The sequence below is a fragment of the Bacillus rossius genome, chromosome 10 (genome assembly GCF_032445375.1).
Source record: "Bacillus rossius redtenbacheri isolate Brsri chromosome 10, Brsri_v3, whole genome shotgun sequence".
NCBI lineage: Eukaryota > Metazoa > Arthropoda > Insecta > Phasmatodea > Bacillidae > Bacillus > Bacillus rossius.
In genome coordinates this window covers 27,441,734-27,465,480 of record NC_086337.1, presented here as the reverse complement: position 1 = coordinate 27,465,480, position 23,747 = coordinate 27,441,734, and the positions used below count along the sequence as shown (strand labels likewise).

Genomic DNA, 23,747 nt, shown 5'->3' with positions numbered 1-23,747 from the left:
AATAGGCACTGGTGAAGTTATACACGTACGTGAAAACAACTGTTCGCGGCAACCACTGGGTTAGGATTCTTCCCCGGGCAATTATGCTTTCCGATACTAACAAAATAAAGTAAAATTTCTGAATATTCGAGTATATTTTCCGTGGTTTGAGAAAAAAAATTATGCTTGAATGAAACATAGATTGAAATATAATATTATGCGGCAATTTTCGTTAAGAAATAGGTGCTAATTTTTTATCTCGAAAAAAAAAACGTATTCATACATGTGTTGTTTAAAGTAACAAAAACTCCTATTGTAGTATTATAAATTGTTTTTCGGCAACTGATTTCCAAAGGAATATTTTGTGAAAGTACAGGAAAAAGTTTTTTTTTTTAATTTAGGACAGTGTACTTATCGCGGAAAGATTTTGAGACTAGGTGAGAGTTAAAACATTGTAGCATCGTCTGAGTTTTGTGGTAGCTCGAGTTTCTCTCGAGTACATGTCTGCTGCCAACACACCAACCACAGTAGCTCTGTCCAGAAGCAAACGCGTCCTAAAATGACCTGGACAAATAAGGCTGGCGCATGCGTGCCATTATTGCAGTCTAATGAACATCAGAGAGGTAGTTTGTGTGTTTGTCTGATTTAAGGGAGTAAACTCGAAAAAAATTACTAAAGATACTACAAAATTTTTTCAGTGGTATAAAACTACAATATTAAAGATAGACACGGGCTATGTTTTATTCGTAAGATGGATAAAAAGTTGCCAGACTTATCAATAAGACCGTGGTCTGTGTTGTCGTTGTGTTTCCAGAAAATCTGTTTAATTTCATCGCCGGGCTCCCTTGTACGTCGCTGAATTTTTGTTTGTGTTGTCCAAATTATGTTTATTTATCATCGTTGGGTTCCTCTGATTGTCGATGTTTTGTCAAAGGTTGTAGTTTGTCTGTATTTTATGATTTGTTTTTGCAAATGTCTATTATTTGTCAGGCCGCCGTGTTCGTCCGTGCTGTGAAATTGTTCTGATTAATTCCTTCCCGTGGAATCTTCTGTGCTGTCTGTGACTGATTTAGGGTTGTCTTTTTTTTCCTTTGTAGAGTTTTTAAGGTTTTCTTGTGATATGGGCTGTGAGTAGTATATGAATGTATTTCCGGCGGCAGGATTCATGTTGCGGAGCTGTGTGTCCTTTCCGCCATCTTGGATTTTGACGTCACGGCGGCCATATTGGACGAGCGTAACGTGACAATATGCGTAACGTGACACTTTTTCGTGCATGCAGCCGGCGTAACGGGACACAGCGTAACGGGACATAACGTAACGGGACAAGTATATCACGGCGGCCATTTTGGATCCGACATTTTTATGACGTCATTGTGTTCTCGAAAATTCCGGCGATGTGTTTTCCGCCATTTTGAATCATGACGTCACCGTTGCAATTTTCGTTACGGCAGCCATCTTTAACTTTTTTATTTATTATCCGATTTTAACGAAATTTTTTTTAAAATTTATAAAAAAATTAAATTAATAAAATTTTAATAAATTATTAATAAAAAAATTACATAAACGACACGGAGCTCGGAGTCCTCGGTTCGAACCCGACAGAGGCAAAAAAAATATAAAATGACGACCAATCCTTCCCCCACGGTGGATGCAAGCAGAATGACCCCCACCACTTAATGTCAAAGTATACATATCTTCACCTAGTATGACGTCATGTCCGCCATCTTGAAATTTGGACGCCATCTTGAAAATCTTTATTTATTATCCGATTTTAATGAAAAAAATTCCAAAATTCATCAAAAAATTAACGTATTTGAATTCTGTTTGATTATATCGATGTACGTCCTTGGTTCGATTCCCGGCGAGAGTAAACGGTTGATCCTTCCTCCATGAAAGCTACCTAGACTCATCTACCACCTCCAGTACCAAGGTATATTTCATCAACTGGTATGACATCATGTCCGCCATCTTGTATTCATCCGCTGGAGACCGTCATCTTGTTTTCATCTGCTAGAGTGTGCCGATACCATGTAGTATAATTTTATGTTCACCATACCTTTGTCCTCTACTGTTGACATTGAACTTTGACCTTGACCTTGAACTTTGACCTTGACCTTGAAATTTGACCTTGAACTTTGACCTTGACCTTGAAATTTGACCTTGACCTTGAAATTTGACCTTGACCTTGAAATTTGACCTTGACCTTGAAATTAGACCGTGACATTGAAATTTTACTTTGTCCTTGAAATTTAACTTTGTCCTTGTCGACCATCATGGATCCGACATTTTATGTTCAGTACATGCTACCAGGAGCTACCACCTGCCAGAGTACTCCATCTTGTGTGTGTACTTGTATTATGGAGTACATTTCCATCTGGTTAATTTTATTCTAACCCGCTACAGTGCAGTAATCATTTATTACCGAGGTGCCCCCGCCATCTTGAAATTCGACCGCCATCTTGAAATCATGTAATAATGTAGCTAGAAAAGCGGGAAAAAATCCAAAATTCATTAAATAAATCACTCATTAACTTACATATTGATTCGATTCGCTACAGTCCTTGGTTCGATCCCTGAATGATGCAAAACATTTAATTTTATATAAAAAATAATTTCAATAAACCATGTTCAAAATTCTTAAAGAGACTTTAAATCCTCTACTACCATCATCCTATCAGACATCAAGACCACCATATTGGAAATTCATAATTGTAATGCTAGAGATTCGTGAAAAAGTTCAAAATTCATTAAATAAATTTGTAATCTATATACTTATTGATTAAATCGACTAAGGTCCTTGGTTCGATCCCTGGCCGATACAAATCAACTTTAATTTTAAAAAAGTACCAGAAAAGTGTAAGGTTCGAGAAATAAAACACCTCAAAGTCTTTTACAAACATAATATTTATTACACAATTTCTATCATACTACAGAATCACTTGCGAAAGCCAGCAATCTTATAAACATTTAGCCCTGCATAGACGTGCATCGACTACTTCTTAGCTCCAAATGGCTCCAAATGCTTCAAAAGGCTCCAAATGCTCCAACAGCTCCAAAAAAAGGCTCCAAATGCTCCAATAACCACCAAATGCTTAACACAGCTCCAAATGGCTCCAAATGCTCCAAACGGCCTCCAAATGCTTGACAGCCTCCAAATGCTTGACAGCTCCAAATGGCTCCAAATGCTCCAAACGGCTCCAAATGCTCCTAATGTCTCCAAATTGCTCCAATTGCTCCAAACGGCTCCAAATGCTCCAATAACCACCAAATGCTTAACACAGCTCCAAATGGCTCCAAATGCTCCAAACGGCCTCCAAATGCTTGACAGCCTCCAAATGCTCCAAATGTCTCCAAATGGCTCCAAATGCTCCAAACAGCTCCAAATGCTCCTAATGTCTCCAAATTGCTCCAATTGCTCCAAACGGCTCCAAATGCTCCAAATGTCTCCAAATGCTCCAAACGGCTCCAAATGCTCCAAATGTCTCCAAAAGGCTCCAAATGCTCCAAACGGCTCCAAATGCTCCAAATGTCTCCAAATGCTCCAAACGGCTCCAAATGCTCCAAATGTCTCCAAAAGGCTCCAATTGCTCCAAACGGCCTCCAAATGCTTGACAGCTCCAAATGCTCCAAATGGCTCCAAATGCTCCAAATGGCTCCAACAGATCCAAATGCTTCAAAAGGCTCCAATTGCTCCAAACAGCCTCCAAATGCTTGACAGCTCCAAATGCTCCAAATGGCTCCAAATGCTCCAAATGGCTCCAACAGCTCCAAAAGGCTCCAAATGCTTCAAAAGGCTCCAATTGCTCCAAACGGCCTCCAAAAACTTGACAGCTCCAAATGCTCCAAATGGCTCCAAATGCTCCAAATGGCTCCAACAGCTCCAAAAGGCTCCAAATGCTTCAAAAGGCTCCAATTGTTCCAAGAGCTATATCTTCAATTGATTCCAACTGATTCCAATTACTTTTCTTATCGAACTTGGCATGGTTACTAACATGTCTTTATTAGTATACATTTTGACTGGCAGTGGTAACGTATTTTGCACCTTTAGTTATAAGTTTTATTTAGAAATCAGATTTCGATATATGGTAGATACCATTTGGAAAGAAAATATATTAATTTATCTTCAAGTTTATACACATTTAATTTAAGCCATTATTGTATGTAGCCAGCTTCCCTCAGTTCTTTGAGTATGAAGGATATTTCTTTAATGTTCGAATAGTTTCCTGCACAAAGCGAACCATGTAGTAGTCGTAGCCTGTCAACCAATATGTTAGGATCTTCCCATGAGGTATAATCAAACTCTTCTGCTGCGTTCATCATCCTTGCATGTTTATAATAAATATTATTATCTCTGGTGTCTATCGTTTTTACACCAACCTCAAGGTCACTTTCGTCATCGTGCCAGTGATTATCACAAGCTTGATCAGGATAATTTATTTTATTACGACGTTTCCATCGTTTTGGTCTCAAACCACCATCACAGTCTTCGCTCTTGCATGCTTTTGGTGCTTCAGCATAGTACTCAATCATGTCAGCCTTAGATGTGTCAGCACAGTCTACGTTCACGCCAGCTTCTGATGCGTCACCACAGTCTTCAATCATGTCAGCACCACAAACTTGATCAGGATAATTTATTTTATTACGTCGTTTACATCGTTTTGGTCTCAGACCGCCATCACAGTCTTCGATCTTGCCTGCTTTAGGTGCTTCAGTACAGTACTCAATCATGTCAGCCTCAGATGTGTCACCACAATCTTCAATCATGAACGCTTCAGATGATTCATCAAAGTCTTCGACCTTGTAAGCTTCAGATGGTTCTCCATCTTTCTCATTTTCATGGAGACGACTAGATATTGGAGTAAATATATTTTCATTTCTAATGTGGTTACAACTTCCTTCGTTTGTTTTAAATTTTAAATTATTATCTTGATCTAGATCAGTAATTTTAGCATTAGCTTTTTCGCCTTCGTTCCTCTTCCGCGATGTTGTAGCCCAGTCTTCGTTATCTTTATTCATCTTAATTGTACAGGTCTTGTAATGTCTATCCAAGTAATATCTTCTACCAAAGGATTTCTGACACTGACTGCAATGAAATGGTTTTTGACAAGGACCCAAATTACACTCGCTTCTCTCATGTCGTTTAGCGTTCTTTCTCAAGGTAAACACCTTGCTACAGTATCTACAGTGATGACGTTTCGATACAGCGTCAGATCCTAAATCGGAATTCATATTAGTTACCGAGACTAATGCCAGATGCAAACTAAGAGTTTTAAATTAGATATATTACCTAAATAGAATTTTTTAATTATTTCATCAGCGAGAATTAATTTATCTCATTCAAAGGTACTTTTTGCAAGTAGTTCTGCTTTTCAACAACAGATGTCGCCACATGTTACTTGCAGGTAAATAATATTTAGTTCTTTTATGCGGGATGCGGGATGCTCACTAACGATCGAAATAGAACGATGGCTTCGCTAGACTCCAAGGAGAAGGAAGTTCGTCCATCCTGTTAGTGCTTCTTAGATTTCTCAGAAATTATTTGACTGAGTAATGATAATTTTTTTTTTTAATTTCCGCCTGATAAAAATATTACAAGTAATGATTGAGTAGCAGAAGTTCACTAATTATATGCAACCTTGAATAATAAATGACATGCTTCATTAAGTAAAAAAATCCTTCATGCAGAGATAAATTCCTCATCAGTAACCAGAAGCACTCGGAGAAAACCATCAGATGTCTAGTCAGGAATAATCAGAAGCACCCAGTGAAAACCATCAAAATATTGTCAAGAATAATCAGGAGCACACGGAGAAATCCATCAAAATATTGTCAAGAATGATCAGGAGCACACGGAGAAATCCACCATAATACTGTCAAGAATAAACGGGAGCACACGGAGAAAACCGCCATAATATTGACAAGAATAATCGGAAGCACACGGAGAAAACCGCCACAAGTTTTCTTTGATATCATAAAATTTCAGGAAAAAATAATAATAAAAAATAAAAAAAATTAATAAAAAATTTAAAAAAATAAAATAAAAAAATACATAAACAGATTCTGCTAGCTTGTGAACTTCTCATTGTTGAGAAAAGATATAGTTCTAGTACAAGCCAGAATTTTATGTATTTTTTTATTTTATTTTTTTAAATTTTTTATTAATTTTTTTTATTTTTTATTATTATTTTTTCCTGAAATTTTATGATATCAAAGAAAACTTGTGGCGGTTTTCTCCGTGTGCTTCCGATTATTCTTGTCAATATTATGGCGGTTTTCTCCGTGTGCTCCCGTTTATTCTTGACAGTATTATGGTGGATTTCTCCGTGTGCTCCTGATTATTCTTGACAATATTTTGATGGTTTTCACTGGGTGCTTCTGATTATTCCTGACTAGACATCTGATGGTTTTCTCCGAGTGCTTCTGGTTACTGATGAGGAATTTATCTCTGCATGAAGGATTTTTTTACTTAATGAAGCATGTCATTTATTATTCAAGGTTGCATATAATTAGTGAACTTCTGCTACTCAATCATTACTTGTAATATTTTTATCAGGCGGAAATTAAAAAAAAAAAATTATCATTACTCAGTCAAATAATTTCTGAGAAATCTAAGAAGCACTAACAGGATGGACGAACTTCCTTCTCCTTGGAGTCTAGCGAAGCCATCGTTCTATTTCGATCGTTAGTGAGCATCCCGCATCCCGCATAAAAGAACTAAATATTATTTACCTGCAAGTAACATGTGGCGACATCTGTTGTTGAAAAGCAGAACTACTTGCAAAAAGTACCTTTGAATGAGATAAATTAATTCTCGCTGATGAAATAATTAAAAAATTCTATTTAGGTAATATATCTAATTTAAAACTCTTAGTTTGCATCTGGCATTAGTCTCGGTAACTAATATGAATTCCGATTTAGGATCTGACGCTGTATCGAAACGTCATCACTGTAGATACTGTAGCAAGGTGTTTACCTTGAGAAAGAACGCTAAACGACATGAGAGAAGCGAGTGTAATTTGGGTCCTTGTCAAAAACCATTTCATTGCAGTCAGTGTCAGAAATCCTTTGGTAGAAGATATTACTTGGATAGACATTACAAGACCTGTACAATTAAGATGAATAAAGATAACGAAGACTGGGCTACAACATCGCGGAAGAGGAACGAAGGCGAAAAAGCTAATGCTAAAATTACTGATCTAGATCAAGATAATAATTTAAAATTTAAAACAAACGAAGGAAGTTGTAACCACATTAGAAATGAAAATATATTTACTCCAATATCTAGTCGTCTCCATGAAAATGAGAAAGATGGAGAACCATCTGAAGCTTACAAGGTCGAAGACTTTGATGAATCATCTGAAGCGTGCATGATTGAAGATTGTGGTGACACATCTGAGGCTGACATGATTGAGTACTGTACTGAAGCACCTAAAGCAGGCAAGATCGAAGACTGTGATGGCGGTCTGAGACCAAAACGATGGAAACGACGTAATAAAATAAATTATCCTGATCAAGTTTGTGGTGCTGACATGATTGAAGACTGTGGTGACACATCAGAAGCTGGCGTGAACGTAGACTGTGCTGACACATCTAAGGCTGACATGATTGAGTACTATGCTGAAGCACCAAAAGCATGCAAGAGCGAAGACTGTGATGGTGGTTTGAGACCAAAACGATGGAAACGTCGTAATAAAATAAATTATCCTGATCAAGCTTGTGATAATCACTGGCACGATGACGAAAGTGACCTTGAGGTTGGTGTTAAAACGATAGACACCAGAGATAATAATATTTATTATAAACATGCAAGGATGATGAACGCAGCAGAAGAGTTTGCTTATACCTCATGGGAAGATCCTAACATATTGGTTGACAGGCTACGACTACTACATGGTTCGCTTTGTGCAGGAAACTATTCGAACATTAAAGAAATATCCTTCATACTCAAAGAACTGAGGGAAGCTGGCTACATACAATAATGGCTTAAATTAAATGTGTATAAACTTGAAGATAAATTAATATATTTTCTTTCCAAATGGTATCTACCATATATCGAAATCTGATTTCTAAATAAAACTTATAACTAAAGGTGCAAAATACGTTACCACTGCCAGTCAAAATGTATACTAATAAAGACATGTTAGTAACCATGCCAAGTTCGATAAGAAAAGTAATTGGAATCAGTTGGAATCAATTGAAGATATAGCTCTTGGAACAATTGGAGCCTTTTGAAGCATTTGGAGCCTTTTGGAGCTGTTGGAGCCATTTGGAGCATTTGGAGCCATTTGGAGCATTTGGAGCTGTCAAGTTTTTGGAGGCCGTTTGGAGCAATTGGAGCCTTTTCAAGCATTTGGAGCCTTTTGGAGCTGTTGGAGCCATTTGGAGCATTTGGAGCCATTTGGAGCATTTGGAGCTGTCAAGCATTTGGAGGCTGTTTGGAGCAATTGGAGCCTTTTGAAGCATTTGGATCTGTTGGAGCCATTTGGAGCATTTGGAGCCATTTGGAGCATTTGGAGCTGTCAAGCATTTGGAGGCCGTTTGGAGCAATTGGAGCCTTTTGGAGACATTTGGAGCATTTGGAGCCGTTTGGAGCATTTGGAGACATTTGGAGCATTTGGAGCCGTTTGGAGCATTTGGAGCCTTTTGGAGACATTTGGAGCATTTGGAGCCGTTTGGAGCATTTGGAGACATTTGGAGCATTTGGAGCCGTTTGGAGCAATTGGAGCAATTTGGAGACATTAGGAGCATTTGGAGCTGTTTGGAGCATTTGGAGCCATTTGGAGACATTTGGAGCATTTGGAGGCTGTCAAGCATTTGGAGGCCGTTTGGAGCATTTGGAGCCATTTGGAGCTGTGTTAAGCATTTGGTGGTTATTGGAGCATTTGGAGCCGTTTGGAGCAATTGGAGCAATTTGGAGACATTAGGAGCATTTGGAGGCCGTTTGGAGCATTTGGAGCCATTTGGAGCTGTGTTAAGCATTTGGTGGTTATTGGAGCATTTGGAGCCTTTTTTTGGAGCTGTTGGAGCATTTGGAGCCTTTTGAAGCATTTGGAGCCATTTGGAGCTAAGAAGTAGTCGATGCACGTCTATGCAGGGCTAAATGTTTATAAGATTGCTGGCTTTCGCAAGTGATTCTGTAGTAGGATAGAAATTGTGTAATAAATATTATGTTTGTAAAAGACTTTGAGGTGTTTTATTTCTCGAACCTTACACTTTTCTGGTACTTTTTTAAAATTAAAGTTGATTTGTATCGGCCAGGGATCGAACCAAGGACCTTAGTCGATTTAATCAATAAGTATATAGATTACAAATTTATTTAATGAATTTTGAACTTTTTCACGAATCTCTAGCATTACAATTATGAATTTCCAATATGGTGGTCTTGATGTCTGATAGGATGATGGTAGTAGAGGATTTAAAGTCTCTTTAAGAATTTTGAACATGGTTTATTGAAATTATTTTTTATATAAAATTAAATGTTTTGCATCATTCAGGGATCGAACCAAGGACTGTAGCGAATCGAATCAATATGTAAGTTAATGAGTGATTTATTTAATGAATTTTGGATTTTTTCCCGCTTTTCTAGCTACATTATTACATGATTTCAAGATGGCGGTCGAATTTCAAGATGGCGGGGGCACCTCGGTAATAAATGATTACTGCACTGTAGCGGGTTAGAATAAAATTAACCAGATGGAAATGTACTCCATAATACAAGTACACACACAAGATGGAGTACTCTGGCAGGTGGTAGCTCCTGGTAGCATGTACTGAACATAAAATGTCGGATCCATGATGGTCGACAAGGACAAAGTTAAATTTCAAGGACAAAGTAAAATTTCAATGTCACGGTCTAATTTCAAGGTCAAGGTCAAATTTCAAGGTCAAGGTCAAATTTCAAGGTCAAGGTCAAATTTCAAGGTCAAGGTCAAAGTTCAAGGTCAAATTTCAAGGTCAAGGTCAAAGTTCAAGGTCAAGGTCAAAGTTCAATGTCAACAGTAGAGGACAAAGGTATGGTGAACATAAAATTATACTACATGGTATCGGCACACTCTAGCAGATGAAAACAAGATGACGGTCTCCAGCGGATGAATACAAGATGGCGGACATGATGTCATACCAGTTGATGAAATATACCTTGGTACTGGAGGTGGTAGATGAGTCTAGGTAGCTTTCATGGAGGAAGGATCAACCGTTTACTCTCGCCGGGAATCGAACCAAGGACGTACATCTATATAATCAAACAGAATTCAAATACGTTAATTTTTTGATGAATTTTGGAATTTTTTTCATTAAAATCGGATAATAAATAAAGATTTTCAAGATGGCGTCCAAATTTCAAGATGGCGGACATGACGTCATACTAGGTGAAGATATGTATACTTTGACATTAAGTGGTGGGGGTCATTCTGCTTGCATCCACCGTGGGGGAAGGATTGGTCGTCATTTTATATTTTTTTTTGCCTCTGTCGGGTTCGAACCGAGGACTCCGAGCTCCGTGTCGTTTATGTAATTTTTTTATTAATAATTTATTAAAATTTTATTAATTTAATTTTTTTATAAATTTTAAAAAAAATTTCGTTAAAATCGGATAATAAATAAAAAAGTTAAAGATGGCTGCCGTAACGAAAATTGCAACGGTGACGTCATGATTCAAAATGGCGGAAAACACATCGCCGGAATTTTCGAGAACACAATGACGTCATAAAAATGTCGGATCCAAAATGGCCGCCGTGATATACTTGTCCCGTTACGTTTTGTCCCGTTACGCTGTGTCCCGTTACGCCGGCTGCATGCACGAAAAAGTGTCACGTTACGCATATTGTCACGTTACGCTCGTCCAAGATGGCCGCCGTGACGTCAAAATCCAAGATGGCGGAAAGGACACACAGCTCCGCAACCTGAATCCTGCCGCCGGAAATACATTCATATACTACTGCTGTGTACACAATAAATAATGTATTTTTGTCAAAAATAATGTTTTAGAGCTGTATTTTTTTTTAACGTTTGCAACCGCAAAAACAAAACAAAAAAATAATCGTGAAGATGCACACGTGCGCTAATCATTCTGGCGTTTGAGTCGGGCGCTGCGGATGTGGGGTGACTGAATTGTTGCCCATTGGAAGGGCAGCCCTTCAGGATTTTTCTGACAGTGGTTAGTTTGTAAAGTTACCTAACCTAACCTAAACTAAACTAACCACTGTCAGAAAAATCCTGAAGGGCTGCCCATCCAAGGGGCAACAATTCAGACAACCTTTCAAAAACACCACTGTCAGAAAAATCCTGATGGTCTGCCCATCCAAGGGGCAACAATTCAGACAACCTTTCAAAAACACTACTTGTTAGAAAAATCCTGATGGCCTGCCCATCCAAGGGGTAAGTTTTCAGGATTATTTAAACTCTTAAAGTAGCGTGTTTTCAGAAATCGGATGGGCTGCCCTTCCAGTCGCTGTACAAACAAACCATTGCCAGAAAAATCCTGAAGGGCTGCCCTTCCAACGGGCAACAATTCAGCTCCCCCGCGGATGTGAGGTTTCTCGTCCCGCAGGCGGGTCGGTGGAGCCCGGTGGCGGTCGAGCCGAGGCATAAATCCTGATCCGCAGGGACAGTCGCCGGTAGCAGCGGCTGTGGTTGCCCGGCGCTGCTGCGCGCCAGTCGATACCACCGTCGAGCTGTCCGCGCGTTCATTTGCTCTTTTTAACTCGCATTTGTATTTATTTATTTGATAACTATAGCTACCGCCCGGCTTGCACTGATACGCCTCTTGCATTTTTTTTTCTCTCCAGTTTGTTTGAAGTAGGTAGGTACACACATACAAAGCATCTCTCCCTATTTCTTATCTCCCTCAACACTACATATTTTTTTCTATATACATATCAATATATTCCTCTCTATACATCTGTACATATATCTCCATATCACTCTATATCTCTATGTACCTATGTTTATATATATATCCCTATATCCCTCTAAATCTCTCACTCTTTATATATTTATATATCGCTCTATCTCTGTATATCTGTGAACCGCTCTGTCTCTGTATGTCTAAATCTTTCTATCTATATCTTTATAAAACAGAAGACGGTGTTTTTACTTATCTATATTTTCTCTCTCTTTTTGCTTGTCCAAATTTCAAAGCAATCAGTGAAGAACTTTCGAGGATTTAAGATTTTGAAATAACACTGACATATTTATTTACAACAGATACTATCCAAGACAGGCTTGCAAGGTACAAGTAGAAAAACAAAAAACAAAAACATAAACGAACACAAACATGGAGAAGTACAAACGTAAATTGACACAGAAATATATTAAATGACCAATACCAGAATTAAATAAAGGATTAAAATCTCAGGAGTGTCAAATAAATAACAGTACTTGTCATGAACACTAGTTTAATAAATCTCCAACATAAGTTTATTAAGTGTTGCAAACTTATAAAAATATATAATACAAAAAATATTTGTATGGCCAATATACCACATAAACCTGACATATGACCTTAGATATGTATCTCGTTGTTTCTATAGCGGTGGTGTGGAACTTGCAGGGACGTGAGCTCTCTTACCTCAAAATAATCATATATTTAAAAAATTAAGAAGGAAGTACACATTTAAGGCCAAACATATTTCATCTTTCATAGCTATAACATCTCTTGATAGCTAAATTTTTTGCATTTTTAAAATAAATATTTCAAAAATATCTTGAAAAACTTTAATTTGTATTGTTAACATAAAAGCATTGAAGCATCGTCTACGTGAAAATATTAATTATAAACTAAATATGTGAACTAATTAACATCTCACCATCTTTTTCTCTAAAACAAAATGAACAAAATTATTCTGTAGTTTTATTTTTATGAAACTTAGACGCGTTCCATGTAAATAAAAAATATATAATTTACTATTATGAAAAAAAACTAAAACCACGATTAAATGGGCTTTCGTTAAACGTTACCTGCACGTCATTTACTCTGTAAAAAAAAGTTTGTACTTATCGCAAGGAAAATCATTGAAAATTATGTTGCCAACTATAGCACTTGCAAAACTGCAAGGTAGAGAGCTTTGTAAAATTGGAAATGATACAAAGCTCTGCCTTGCAATTTTACAAGTGATATCGTTGGAAACTGAGTTTTCAAGGACTATCATACAAAACATTTTACAGCGTCAGAAGTAGGAATATTTACAAAAAATAACATTTTTGTTTTACATTATAAACCTAAAAAGTTATCATAGAAAAAAGTATAGCTTTTTTTAAAATCAGTCAGTATTATTTTTTCATAATTTACTCAATAGGGCTAAGGTAAAAGTTAAACTGCAAAATTATGTGTTTATTATTGTGTTACATATTTTTCACAAAGTTAGTTAATAAACACTAACCAACTGTCGTAATCCGTAGTGATATTCGCAGGTTTTAGTTTCGATTCAAATTGATCAGCAAATCAATCTGTACTTTAATGGTTCGCAACTTACAAAAGCCAATTTATGTAAGGGTAGGACGTAAAGTTCAGCCTTCCACTTTCTTACAATATTTTCCACATACTTTTGAAAATAAAGTTTAGTATCCAATACAACTTCTAGATCTCTTATAAGGTGCACACGTTTAGTGTCAAAACTGGATGTTGCATCATTAAATAGGTTTTTTTGGTGAAAGTAAAACAGTTTTTTATAATAATGTGACACTATTTATTGTTTGACCACCAGACCTGAACAACTGATATATTATTCTGAAAGGCTTCATAATTATCTTTGCTACTTATGAATATATACAATTTGATGTAATCAGCATGCAGTAATGTCTTCGAATTTTCAAATACACTCGTAATTTAATTAATAAAAGTATTTAATTATTACTACCACCTTGCTGAATATCAATTGTAATTTTAATACGTTTCTAAATTTGTTTTTCCCAAATCCATGGAAAAAATCTAGTTTCCAGCATTTTTGAGAAAGTATAGTGTTTTGAGAGTTATAAATGGTAACCTAAAATAAAGTTTTTTTTAAAGAAAGATTACATAAAAGGGTGCTAAAGAATAACTGTTCTTGCTAGAAATAAAATATAAGTTGGCCTTTAAAATTCTCAAAAACAATCAAATAAAAACGTATATAATTGATTAAATAATCCATATCAATGTTATATAATATTATGAACTCAACTTCATTTAGGGGCAAAACACATAAACTATAGAAACCAAAGAATTTAACTTTGACATTCCCATGTGACTTTTTACTCCCCTGTTCTTTTAGTAAAATACTTTATTTCCTATCATTTATTTCAAGTTTAATTTTTTCCCCCGATAAATTTCAGAATAATCCAAAATAGTTTTGTTACTTCTTGAGCTATTATAACCACTCTTAGTTGGGACATTTCTAACTCAATCTGTTAGTTATGCTTAAGGGCTTCTACCGTTTTAAAAACAAACAGTTCATATTCTGCTGTTTAGCTTAGTCATTTCAATGCACTTCTGCAGTAAAGCGAGGCACGTTGTTCGTACGGTTACATTATTTTTTACGAGCATAGGATCCTACGCGCTTACGTGCTCAGGCACATAAAATAATATTATGTATTTATATTTCTTACTTCATAAAAACACTACTGTAAACGGCATGATGCGACGTAGGTTAGTTATATGTGCAGTACATTTTATGTTATGGCAGGTTTCAAGTTAAAGTTTTAAAACAAATTTTTTCCATAATAGCCACATTACCAATGTACACAAACATCAAAGGCATACATTTATGTTTCCAACACATGGTTCTTTCGCCTTGCTTTTAAGCTCATAAAACTACCCGTAAAGTAGTTAATATAAATTGTAAAATTGTAAAATTTAATATCCTATGAGTTCAGTGTTTTATTTTTCATTAAATAATTTTTGCATATCTTTTAAGTCAAAATAAAAGTGATTTTGATCCTTGTTCAGTTAATTTTTATTTCATTCACTAATCTTTGAAATACTGGCCTTAATCTTTTATTAACTTAGACAATTTCCTTATTTATGATGACACACTTTGTGTTATTACTTTAAGAAAAAAAATATTCAGTTACTCCATACATATATCTCTCCCTTTCCTAATTTAATAACAAATCTACTAATGTATACGTTTACAGTGGGTTTAAATTAATCTTAATATTAGAGAAATATATTTATAATAAAAACAGCTAATTATTTTTTTAAAATATTCGCTTTGTTTACAAATAATGCATCATCAATTAAAACTTTGTTTAGATGACCTTTACACTAAGGTCGTATAGGGGTTGAATTTGTATATTGAAGAACTGGGCCCAAACCCCAGTTAAAGTGTTAAGTTTTTGCTGATTTAATCTATAGGTGACACCTTCATAATATTAAACTTTAAATTAGAGACTTTAGAATGTCTTTAAATAGAAAATAATTTATTTGGTTACAAACTTTAAAAAAAGTATGTTAGCTGAAAATATTCTAATTCAAACTCCTTTGTTTTCAGGTCAGGAGCGGAGTATTCATTGAAAGGTATGTAATTTTGTACTCTACTTTAATTTTTAATTTTACATATACATTACTTCAATATATATGTAAAAATAATGTTTTAAGTATTAGATTTTTGGAATAATGTTGTGAGTTGTGTTATTAACATAATCCGAAAGACGTACTACTCGGGTCATAAAAAAACGCTAGCACCATAGGTAAGTGCACTCTCATACCGCTGAATTATTCACCAGTGTGTCTGTCATATATCGCTATATGGTGTTACATCACATGTTTTTGCACAGAAAATTTTAAGGAAATGGAGCTTGAGGGAGTGTCTGTCAATCATTCCTATGATTAATAGCTGTATTTATTTATGCGCGCCTTGTTTAGTAGTGAGTATTAGGCTGTGTTCTGAATAGCTAAATACATACGCTCGGTTATTACTTACTACCTGCTTGGAATCAGGTACTGATGTTCCATGTTACAATTACATGAGACAGTAACTGACAATTCCGACTGATAAAATCATTCCATACATTAAGATAATATTTTAATATCACAAAAAATTAATTTAAATTGCTGCAAACAACGTTGCCTTAAGCCTAACGGACAGGGAATTAAACTAAAGGACTCTATTATGGATCCGAAAGCAATTATGGCCATAAAGATTTTCTATCGTTCGATTTTAAAATTTTTGCTTCGTGAAAGTACCTATACAAAGAAAAAAAAAATGTCTGTACTTCTACAAAAGATGCCTTTGGAAATCAGTTGTCAAAAAAATGTTTGTAATACGGAAAGAAAGATTTGTAACCTTGTACAACATATTGCTTTGGTTATTTTTTCATATATGAAATAGGTTTTCCGAGATTATACTGATTATTTCTTACGAAAATTGGTACATTAGTCTATATTTTAATACATTTTTCATTGAAGAATATATTATTTTGATCCATGGATAATATTCAACCTTTTATCTTTATTTTGATGAATTATGCTTATTATATGCGCAGTTAATACTGGAAAGCTAGTCACGGAACGGTTTGTAAATAACTGTTTTGAGATACTGGGAGAACATAAAGATTAATCCCTGCCTATAAACCCAAATTCATTATTACCGCGAAAACTATTTTGTAGTGATACAGTTTTATTTCTGGTAAATGTACAAATGTACAAATATTTTTAATTTTTAATGAATATTCATATTATATTTACAAAAAAATAATAATTACAGTGCATAGACCTCATGCACACTTTACAAGTTCAAAACACTATAAAAATGTAACTGAGACAGAGCTAGAAATATATTCTTTCATTTTAATATCATAATTCATACATTAAATAACACTTGTATTACAAATTAAGGAAATATGTACTGTACTTAAGTCATAAAACTTTAACATTATTTCTACGTATCGTCGCCGCCAGTCGAAATAATAATAAAAAAACATCAATTTTTTCTTTCATCACGGAAGCATGGAATATGCGCTGCTGATACTAGGTTCTGGAACTTGCGGCCTCAATAAATTGAAGTAGTTTATTTATCTTATTCGTCGCTTACGTTTTACATGCATTCGAAATTCAGAAAATAATAACTGTATCAGTAAAATACTATTGATAGTAAAAACATACTAACATTTAATACTACATGCGGTTCTCGCACCTTAGTCGCGTGTGTTCAAGTTGATTTGATATTGCTATCAATTAGCGTGTCATCGATTCACTTCATTGGAACACAAGCAAGAGGCAAAAAAGTACATGGAAAGTTGGGAGTATTTTCGGCCGGAACTTGAGTGAATAGCTTTGGCCGCAGGGGTGACAGTTAACCAGGGCGTGGTCATAAAGTTTTTACGACGGCAAGAAAAGTTCTAGAGATTCTCTCAGTTCACTGGCTTTCCTCGGAGTTTGCGAAGTTTAATTTTCCGTTAGTTCCCCCCCCCCCTTTTCCCCGGAAGGAACTGCACCCCTCCTCATCCAGTCAGAAAGTTTTCAAGGTTTCGTGGAGAAGGTTGGATGTGTTTCATTGGAAGTTCCTTCATGTGTCCTATGTAATAAACATGTGACCAAATCCCATTTAAACACTTACACATCCCTCCTGTTCTGTGAATGCCATTTAAGCTAAGTTTGTGTTTAGCATTGCAACCTGCAATTCATACACACTCATTTATAAATTTACACCACGTAATAAATTTTTGTATGGGGAACACCTCGTGACTTTAAAATAATGTTGTGTCAATATCTTTGATTTCAGGTTCCACCAGACTAATTACACAATAAACTAATTGTTTCTTTAAAAAATATTTCCTAAGACATTCTACCTACCACATTCATTTTTATTTAGTTTTTGTAAGAAAATGGTTTTTATAACCACTTTTAAATTTTTTTATAGTTCTGGTATAGTTATTATAAAACTGAAATTTGTCATTTTTTTTTCACGAACAAAGGAAAAAGCAAGGTACAATCCTGTATATTATTATGTTGAAAAAAAGAGTACTTAAATATGAATACCATATCACACCAAGGTATCGTTTTATTTTTTACGTTTAACACAGTTCAACATGTAGACATTTTGAGTGACCTAACTTCAACAAAACAGTGCAACGTTTCGTATTATTAACTGGGAAATTTAATTTCTAACACATGTGTGCAGTAGTATTGATAAGGAGAACCAAATGAAATAAATAACTGAAAATCTTTGTGTTTAAAGTCAATGTTGGTGGCTAATGCGTGTTATGGTTTAAAATTTATTCAGACAAACAATATTTAAATTAATTTAACCTTTTAAAACTTTAAAAATTCCGATAGTAAAAGTCCAGGTAATTATTTTTAAGAAAATAAACCATGCCACATATAACTAGTAAAACTTACTTTTAAACACAAGAATTTCCAATTTTATTCAATTTAATTTTTTTTAGCCATAGTGCACAAGAACGTTAAAAATGCAACTTTTCCAGCTAATTATGCAAAAATTGTGTGTTATGTATATTACTTTGTGAAAGCTCAACTTCTCAAAAAGTCGGCAAGTTTAACCGTATGGAACGTAAATATAAATTAATGATCTGAAACAGGACAAACACCCTGATTAACATATCCCAAATCAAATGTTAACATATCCCAAATCAAATCAGGTGAACTTAAAAATTTTATATAGTACTTCATATAAAAAATTGCATGTGAAGATTAAAAAATAGTTATCTGTTATGTGTAAGTCCCCTTGTGATGTATTTATCTTTATGGTGTATCTATCTATATATAATAGTATGTTGGTAAGTATGTAGGCTATGTATGTATGTTTGTATGTATGTATGTATGTATGTATGTATGACGTTGATAAACTCCGACCCCGTTTGACCGATCGCCATGAACTTTGGCACATCAAAGTGTTTTTTTCATGGAGAATGTTTTTATGCTATCCATTTATTTTTAACCTGCCGTTTGATGGCGCTGCAGTGCATCAATTTCCGAACCGTTCAACCGATCGCTATGGGTAAACAGACAATCATAGGTCATAGACATACAAACAGCAATTGCGCATAATTTCTCTATGCCCACCACATTGTCATATAGCGCTATCCATTTTGCTTTAAATCGCGGACAATATATCACCCTGTGTTCAGCCCGGGCAACGCCGGGTACTGCAGCTAGTTAAAAATATAAATTATGAATACAACATATTCTCTTATTCACGTTACACCTTCTTTGTGAAGCCCGGACATTTTCATTCATTAGAACTTTAGCCAGCATTTTTTTCTTGCCTTGACTCTCTAAATTGAAGACGAAGCTCAATTGAAAACTAATCAATGAAACTGATAACACAAAGCGCCATATTTAAACTGGCGCAGTTCACATCAGTTCAAAAGACAAATACGTCTGGAGTAGTTTGTTCAGCTACATTTTATTTTGTCTTGACCAAATATAACAAGAATTAAATACATATAATCAAGGAAACGCGTTTATTTCGAGAAGGGAGATGTATTCATGATTAATTAAGTGTGAAACACGGTCGAAAAACGTTTCTATTTGAATTGTTAACTCATTAAGCTGAATTTTGAAGTCATAAAAAACAACGTAGAACAAAATGGGCGAGTTTTGGCTGCTAGAAGCGTTTCTTTGTGTGTTCCCTGAAATATATTTTTTCAAGATATATATATTTTTTTCCTTTATTTATATTTCGATTAGTATTTGTCATATAATCCCCTAGATATTTTTACTTAAATAACGCAAACCTAGAAGATGCATAGGTGTTTGAAAATAACAATTTTGTGCGGGACGGACTGAAGATAACGTTAATATGATTTGGTGCAAGATCAGAAAGAAATCTTTGAACCGTTTGTATTAAGCAACGACGACAAAAAAAATACGACAGTAAAACTGCATTAAAAAATATTTTTTGTACTATGAAGAAAGTTTTCCACGGGAATATCGCGTACAATAAATAAAATAGAAGTGTCTGTAATTCTTTGATTAATACGCATTAATTTTTTTCTGTTAACAAATATAACTTTAGAAATGTTATTATGTCTGTTTGCATGAAATTATTTAACTTAAAATATTCCGATGATGATGACTTAAATTCAGTGCAGGTTTTAGATAGTACATAACCACATTATTAATTATTCCAAATGATTCAAAAGTTTAGAAATTATATAATAAAAATTTATTTCCATGAGACATTACAACGCGTAGTTATAACTTTACAGAATTATAGATATTTAATAGATACTTTTTTGAGTATTAAAATACGCCTTAATTATAAATGTTTAAAGACACCAAATATATAAATAATAATATTACATTACTTTGTAGCAAAAAAGAGCATAACTCAAAAGCTTCACTTGTTTTATTTACTTGGCAAACACATAAATAGGTCGTTCCCTATTTTCATATTTCAAAATTATCTATTATCAACTGTCATTACCGACTGATTTGTAGGTGTAAATTAATACCATACAATAACTTGAGTCACTGTAGATTTTTAAGTTGTTGACCTAAAAAAAAAGTATATATATTTTTTCAATTTAAAAACCTGTGTGATTTATTTAGTCCACACAAACCCGGTCACAAACTCGGCTAGTGCGTTGTAAGAATGTGCTACTGCAGACAACACTTAGACGTAATTTCACTCGCATTAACTGGAGTTAGGTATGCGAGACAGCAAATTACATTAAAGTGTTACATATAGTTGTTGATGCACTTCCACGCGACACCTGCGGTGTTTCGCGGCTCAAGCAAGTAACGCTCATCACAGTAATGGGAGACTAGCTACTACTGGTTAGCGTCGTGTGAATTATAACCGCCCGCGTATTTCTGGTTCGCGGTTGAGCGCGATACTCCGCGCGCAGCTTTCACTGAACCCTGTTCGGGTCAGGTCGACAAACTTCCCCCCCCCCCCCCTCAACCTTCCCACTCGAAAACAATTCGCCAGTCGCCACAGCGCGACCCTGCGCCTCCAGTAACAACGTTCCGCCATTGCCTTTTCAGTGAAATTAGTGAAATTATTTTTTTTTCCGTACCAAGCCTCACTCGTTTGCCAACAAACACAATCAGTGTCTCTCTCTCTCCTGAACTCCACGTTCGCTTTGCTCCAGCGAGAGTAAAGTTAATTACTGTGTCACTCACTGATCATCGATGCGTTTTGATTAATTTCTGAAGTCTCGAGAAACGGTCAAACAGATTCTTTTTAAATTATATTTTTTTAAGTTATAGTTTTATTTAATCAATGGAATTAAGATGTAAATGTCTGATTTTCGAACTATTAAATTAATTTTTTTCCTATTAGCAAATCATCAAAATAAATTAAATTTAACGTTGCACATTTTTTCTTTCTTTATGAAATTCTTTGATACAAAAACTCCTTTTGATATAGACTTTAAATTTAAATAGTATATCCAGGTTTAGTTCAGTGTACATTTCATTGTCATAACAGAAACGGTTTCTAAGTAGGTTTTGGTCATAAAAATACCAAAATCTAATAGCAAGTATAATTAATTTTGTGTTCGTGGTCAAATAAAAAATTTACAGCGATTGGCAAGTTTTATAAATAATTAACATGAAATAACCCGATAAAATATTTTTATTATTTTTTTAGCTGGTTTTAAGTTATTTTAAAAACACTTCTTTGTTGTCACGTGGGGAGAAATTTTTGTATCATAAAGTTTACACTGCATGTCTCCGAGTTAGTGAATCTACTAACCTGTTTGTGCTTGCTCCTTTACGTCAAAAAATGTATTTTACAGTGAAACTTTAATATAACTAACCTAACTGAACGTTTAACTCAGTGCAAATATCCCACTTTTCTATAAATGTAAATTACATATGTGAATAATTATTCCTTCCCCACAAACGAAGTCGCGGGCACAATAGGTTTAAATTTAAAAAAAAATATGCTAGTGATGTTCAATATCTAACCACGATACCGAAAATGTTCGTGTGTTCTCATGTTGCAAATATGCTTATAATACGAAAATCGGACACGAAATTTCACGTGGAATTCTCTAAAATAATGGTGAGTGTGATAATTAAATGAGTAAACTACTTTATTTTGACGATAATCACACTTAATTTCCGCACCTGCCGCTAGAATTCGCTGTCAGAGAAGCTACGTAGAATATTGAATCGTTTAATTAGCAGACCGAAATTTTAAACTATATAATAAAAATTCTACGATAAAACCGATTAATGACTTGGAAATAATACTAAACCCCGGTTTTGCACCTGATTTTCTACAAGATTTTTTTTTTAATATTTCCCATCCTTATAAAATTCATTAAACAGTTAATATTATAAAATTTTCCCTTGGCTTTGTGAAGTTTGGTTAGTGTAACCCCCCCACACATGGCAGCACAATGTTTGATATACATACGTCGCAGAAATTCAGACGTTTCCACATTGCTTGGGGTCACAACCGGGACATCTCGGTTCACTTTGCCTTCTAGTGTCGTGCAGGGGTACAATGCAACCCGGGCAGCACCAGTGTTGAGAGTTCAGCCGCCCATGCAGGAGACGACGCTAGAGTGCAACTTTGTGGGCGGAGTAAGGAGAGAAAAGAGACACCACTCCCATGTTAGCGAAAGTTCCTTATTGGAGAGTCTCTTTTGGGGGTGGGGGGAGTGTAGTAGGTCCTTGTATACGTACCAACCTCAGTTAATAAGGACGGCGAGAAAAGAATTTTTTATAATGTAGTAATACCTATATCCTGCATAATAATTCCAATAACAAATATATTCGTATTAAATGTTAGGTTATTATTCTTTTTTTTCATATTGTATTTCATATAAGGATGTACAAAAATACTTTTTTACGGCCATGAAGGGTGGCGATTTTCGTTCAAGTTGTTTTCTCAACAGTCGTTTCGGGTAGTTTTTTGTTTATAACTCTTACTCAACACCTTTTCTTGACAATGTTTTATTTTCGAAACGAATTCAATCCCGATTTTTAAGTTATCTGGTCAGTGAAACTACGAAAGTAAACACGCGCGTCGTACTATAAATATCTGTCACAAAATCAAATCAAGTAAAGCAGTGCGAAAACCATTTCGAGAAATTTTATACATGTCCACAATAGAGGTGATAATGTGGCTGGGCATAAAACATGAAAATTGCAAAGAGAAAACAAAACCTCAAAACATTTTACAAAAATTAAAATTTTTATATAGCTCATGAATTTTAAGTCTATTTTTTTTAATGAATCGACACTGGATAAATGAACTTGTCACATAATCAGTGGAATTGTGAATTATTCCGTTCCGTGTGTGCCAAAATTTTGCGTTCTTTTGATACGTAGAAGATATTTATTTTTTGCTTGCGTGCAAAATAATTTATTAAATGTGCGTGAACCATTTATAGATTCATAATTTTATCGTTAGTTCGTTTCACTTTAAGATTGACTCAGTTTGCATTTAATTTTAATCAACCAATTTTTGACGTGACAACGTCTAATAAATCGATGAACAACGGCTGCACGCACGAAAAAGTGTCCCGTTACGCTCGTTGTCCCGTTACGCTGTGTCCTGTTACTATAATTGTCCCGTTACATCTTGTCCCGTTACGCTCATTGTACGCTTGAGCCGCATCTATCTCTCTTCCACTCGATTGGAACAACCATCGATTTGACTTTTTCGAGGCACATTAAACTTGAAACTCTCCCATTCGTTTCCTACTTTTCCTATCATCGTCCTATCCTTAACAGAATAACACAGATTGGAAGAAGTTAAATAGCAAACATGTATAAAAGTTATAGTTAAAATAATCTCTTCGTTAAAGTAATAAACATATTTGAATTAATGAGTGCAAATAAAAGTAAATTTTTCAATTAAATTGTTGAT

General features: G+C 34.9%; 1 protein-coding gene and 1 long non-coding RNA gene across 2 annotated transcripts in view; one reads left to right on the top strand and one right to left on the bottom strand.

Annotated features, from left to right (window-relative positions):
• LOC134535890 (tachykinins) overlaps positions 1-23,747 on the top strand; it is a 352,147-nt gene that overhangs the window by 186,255 nt on the left and 142,145 nt on the right. The window contains exon 2 of the mRNA XM_063375238.1: positions 15,444-15,469. The gene's annotated coding sequence lies outside the window, so the exon portion shown is untranslated. The remainder of the gene's footprint in view (positions 1-15,443; positions 15,470-23,747) is intronic.
• Positions 1-23,747, bottom strand: part of LOC134535891 (uncharacterized) — a 324,926-nt gene that overhangs the window by 235,974 nt on the left and 65,205 nt on the right. The window lies entirely within an intron of this gene.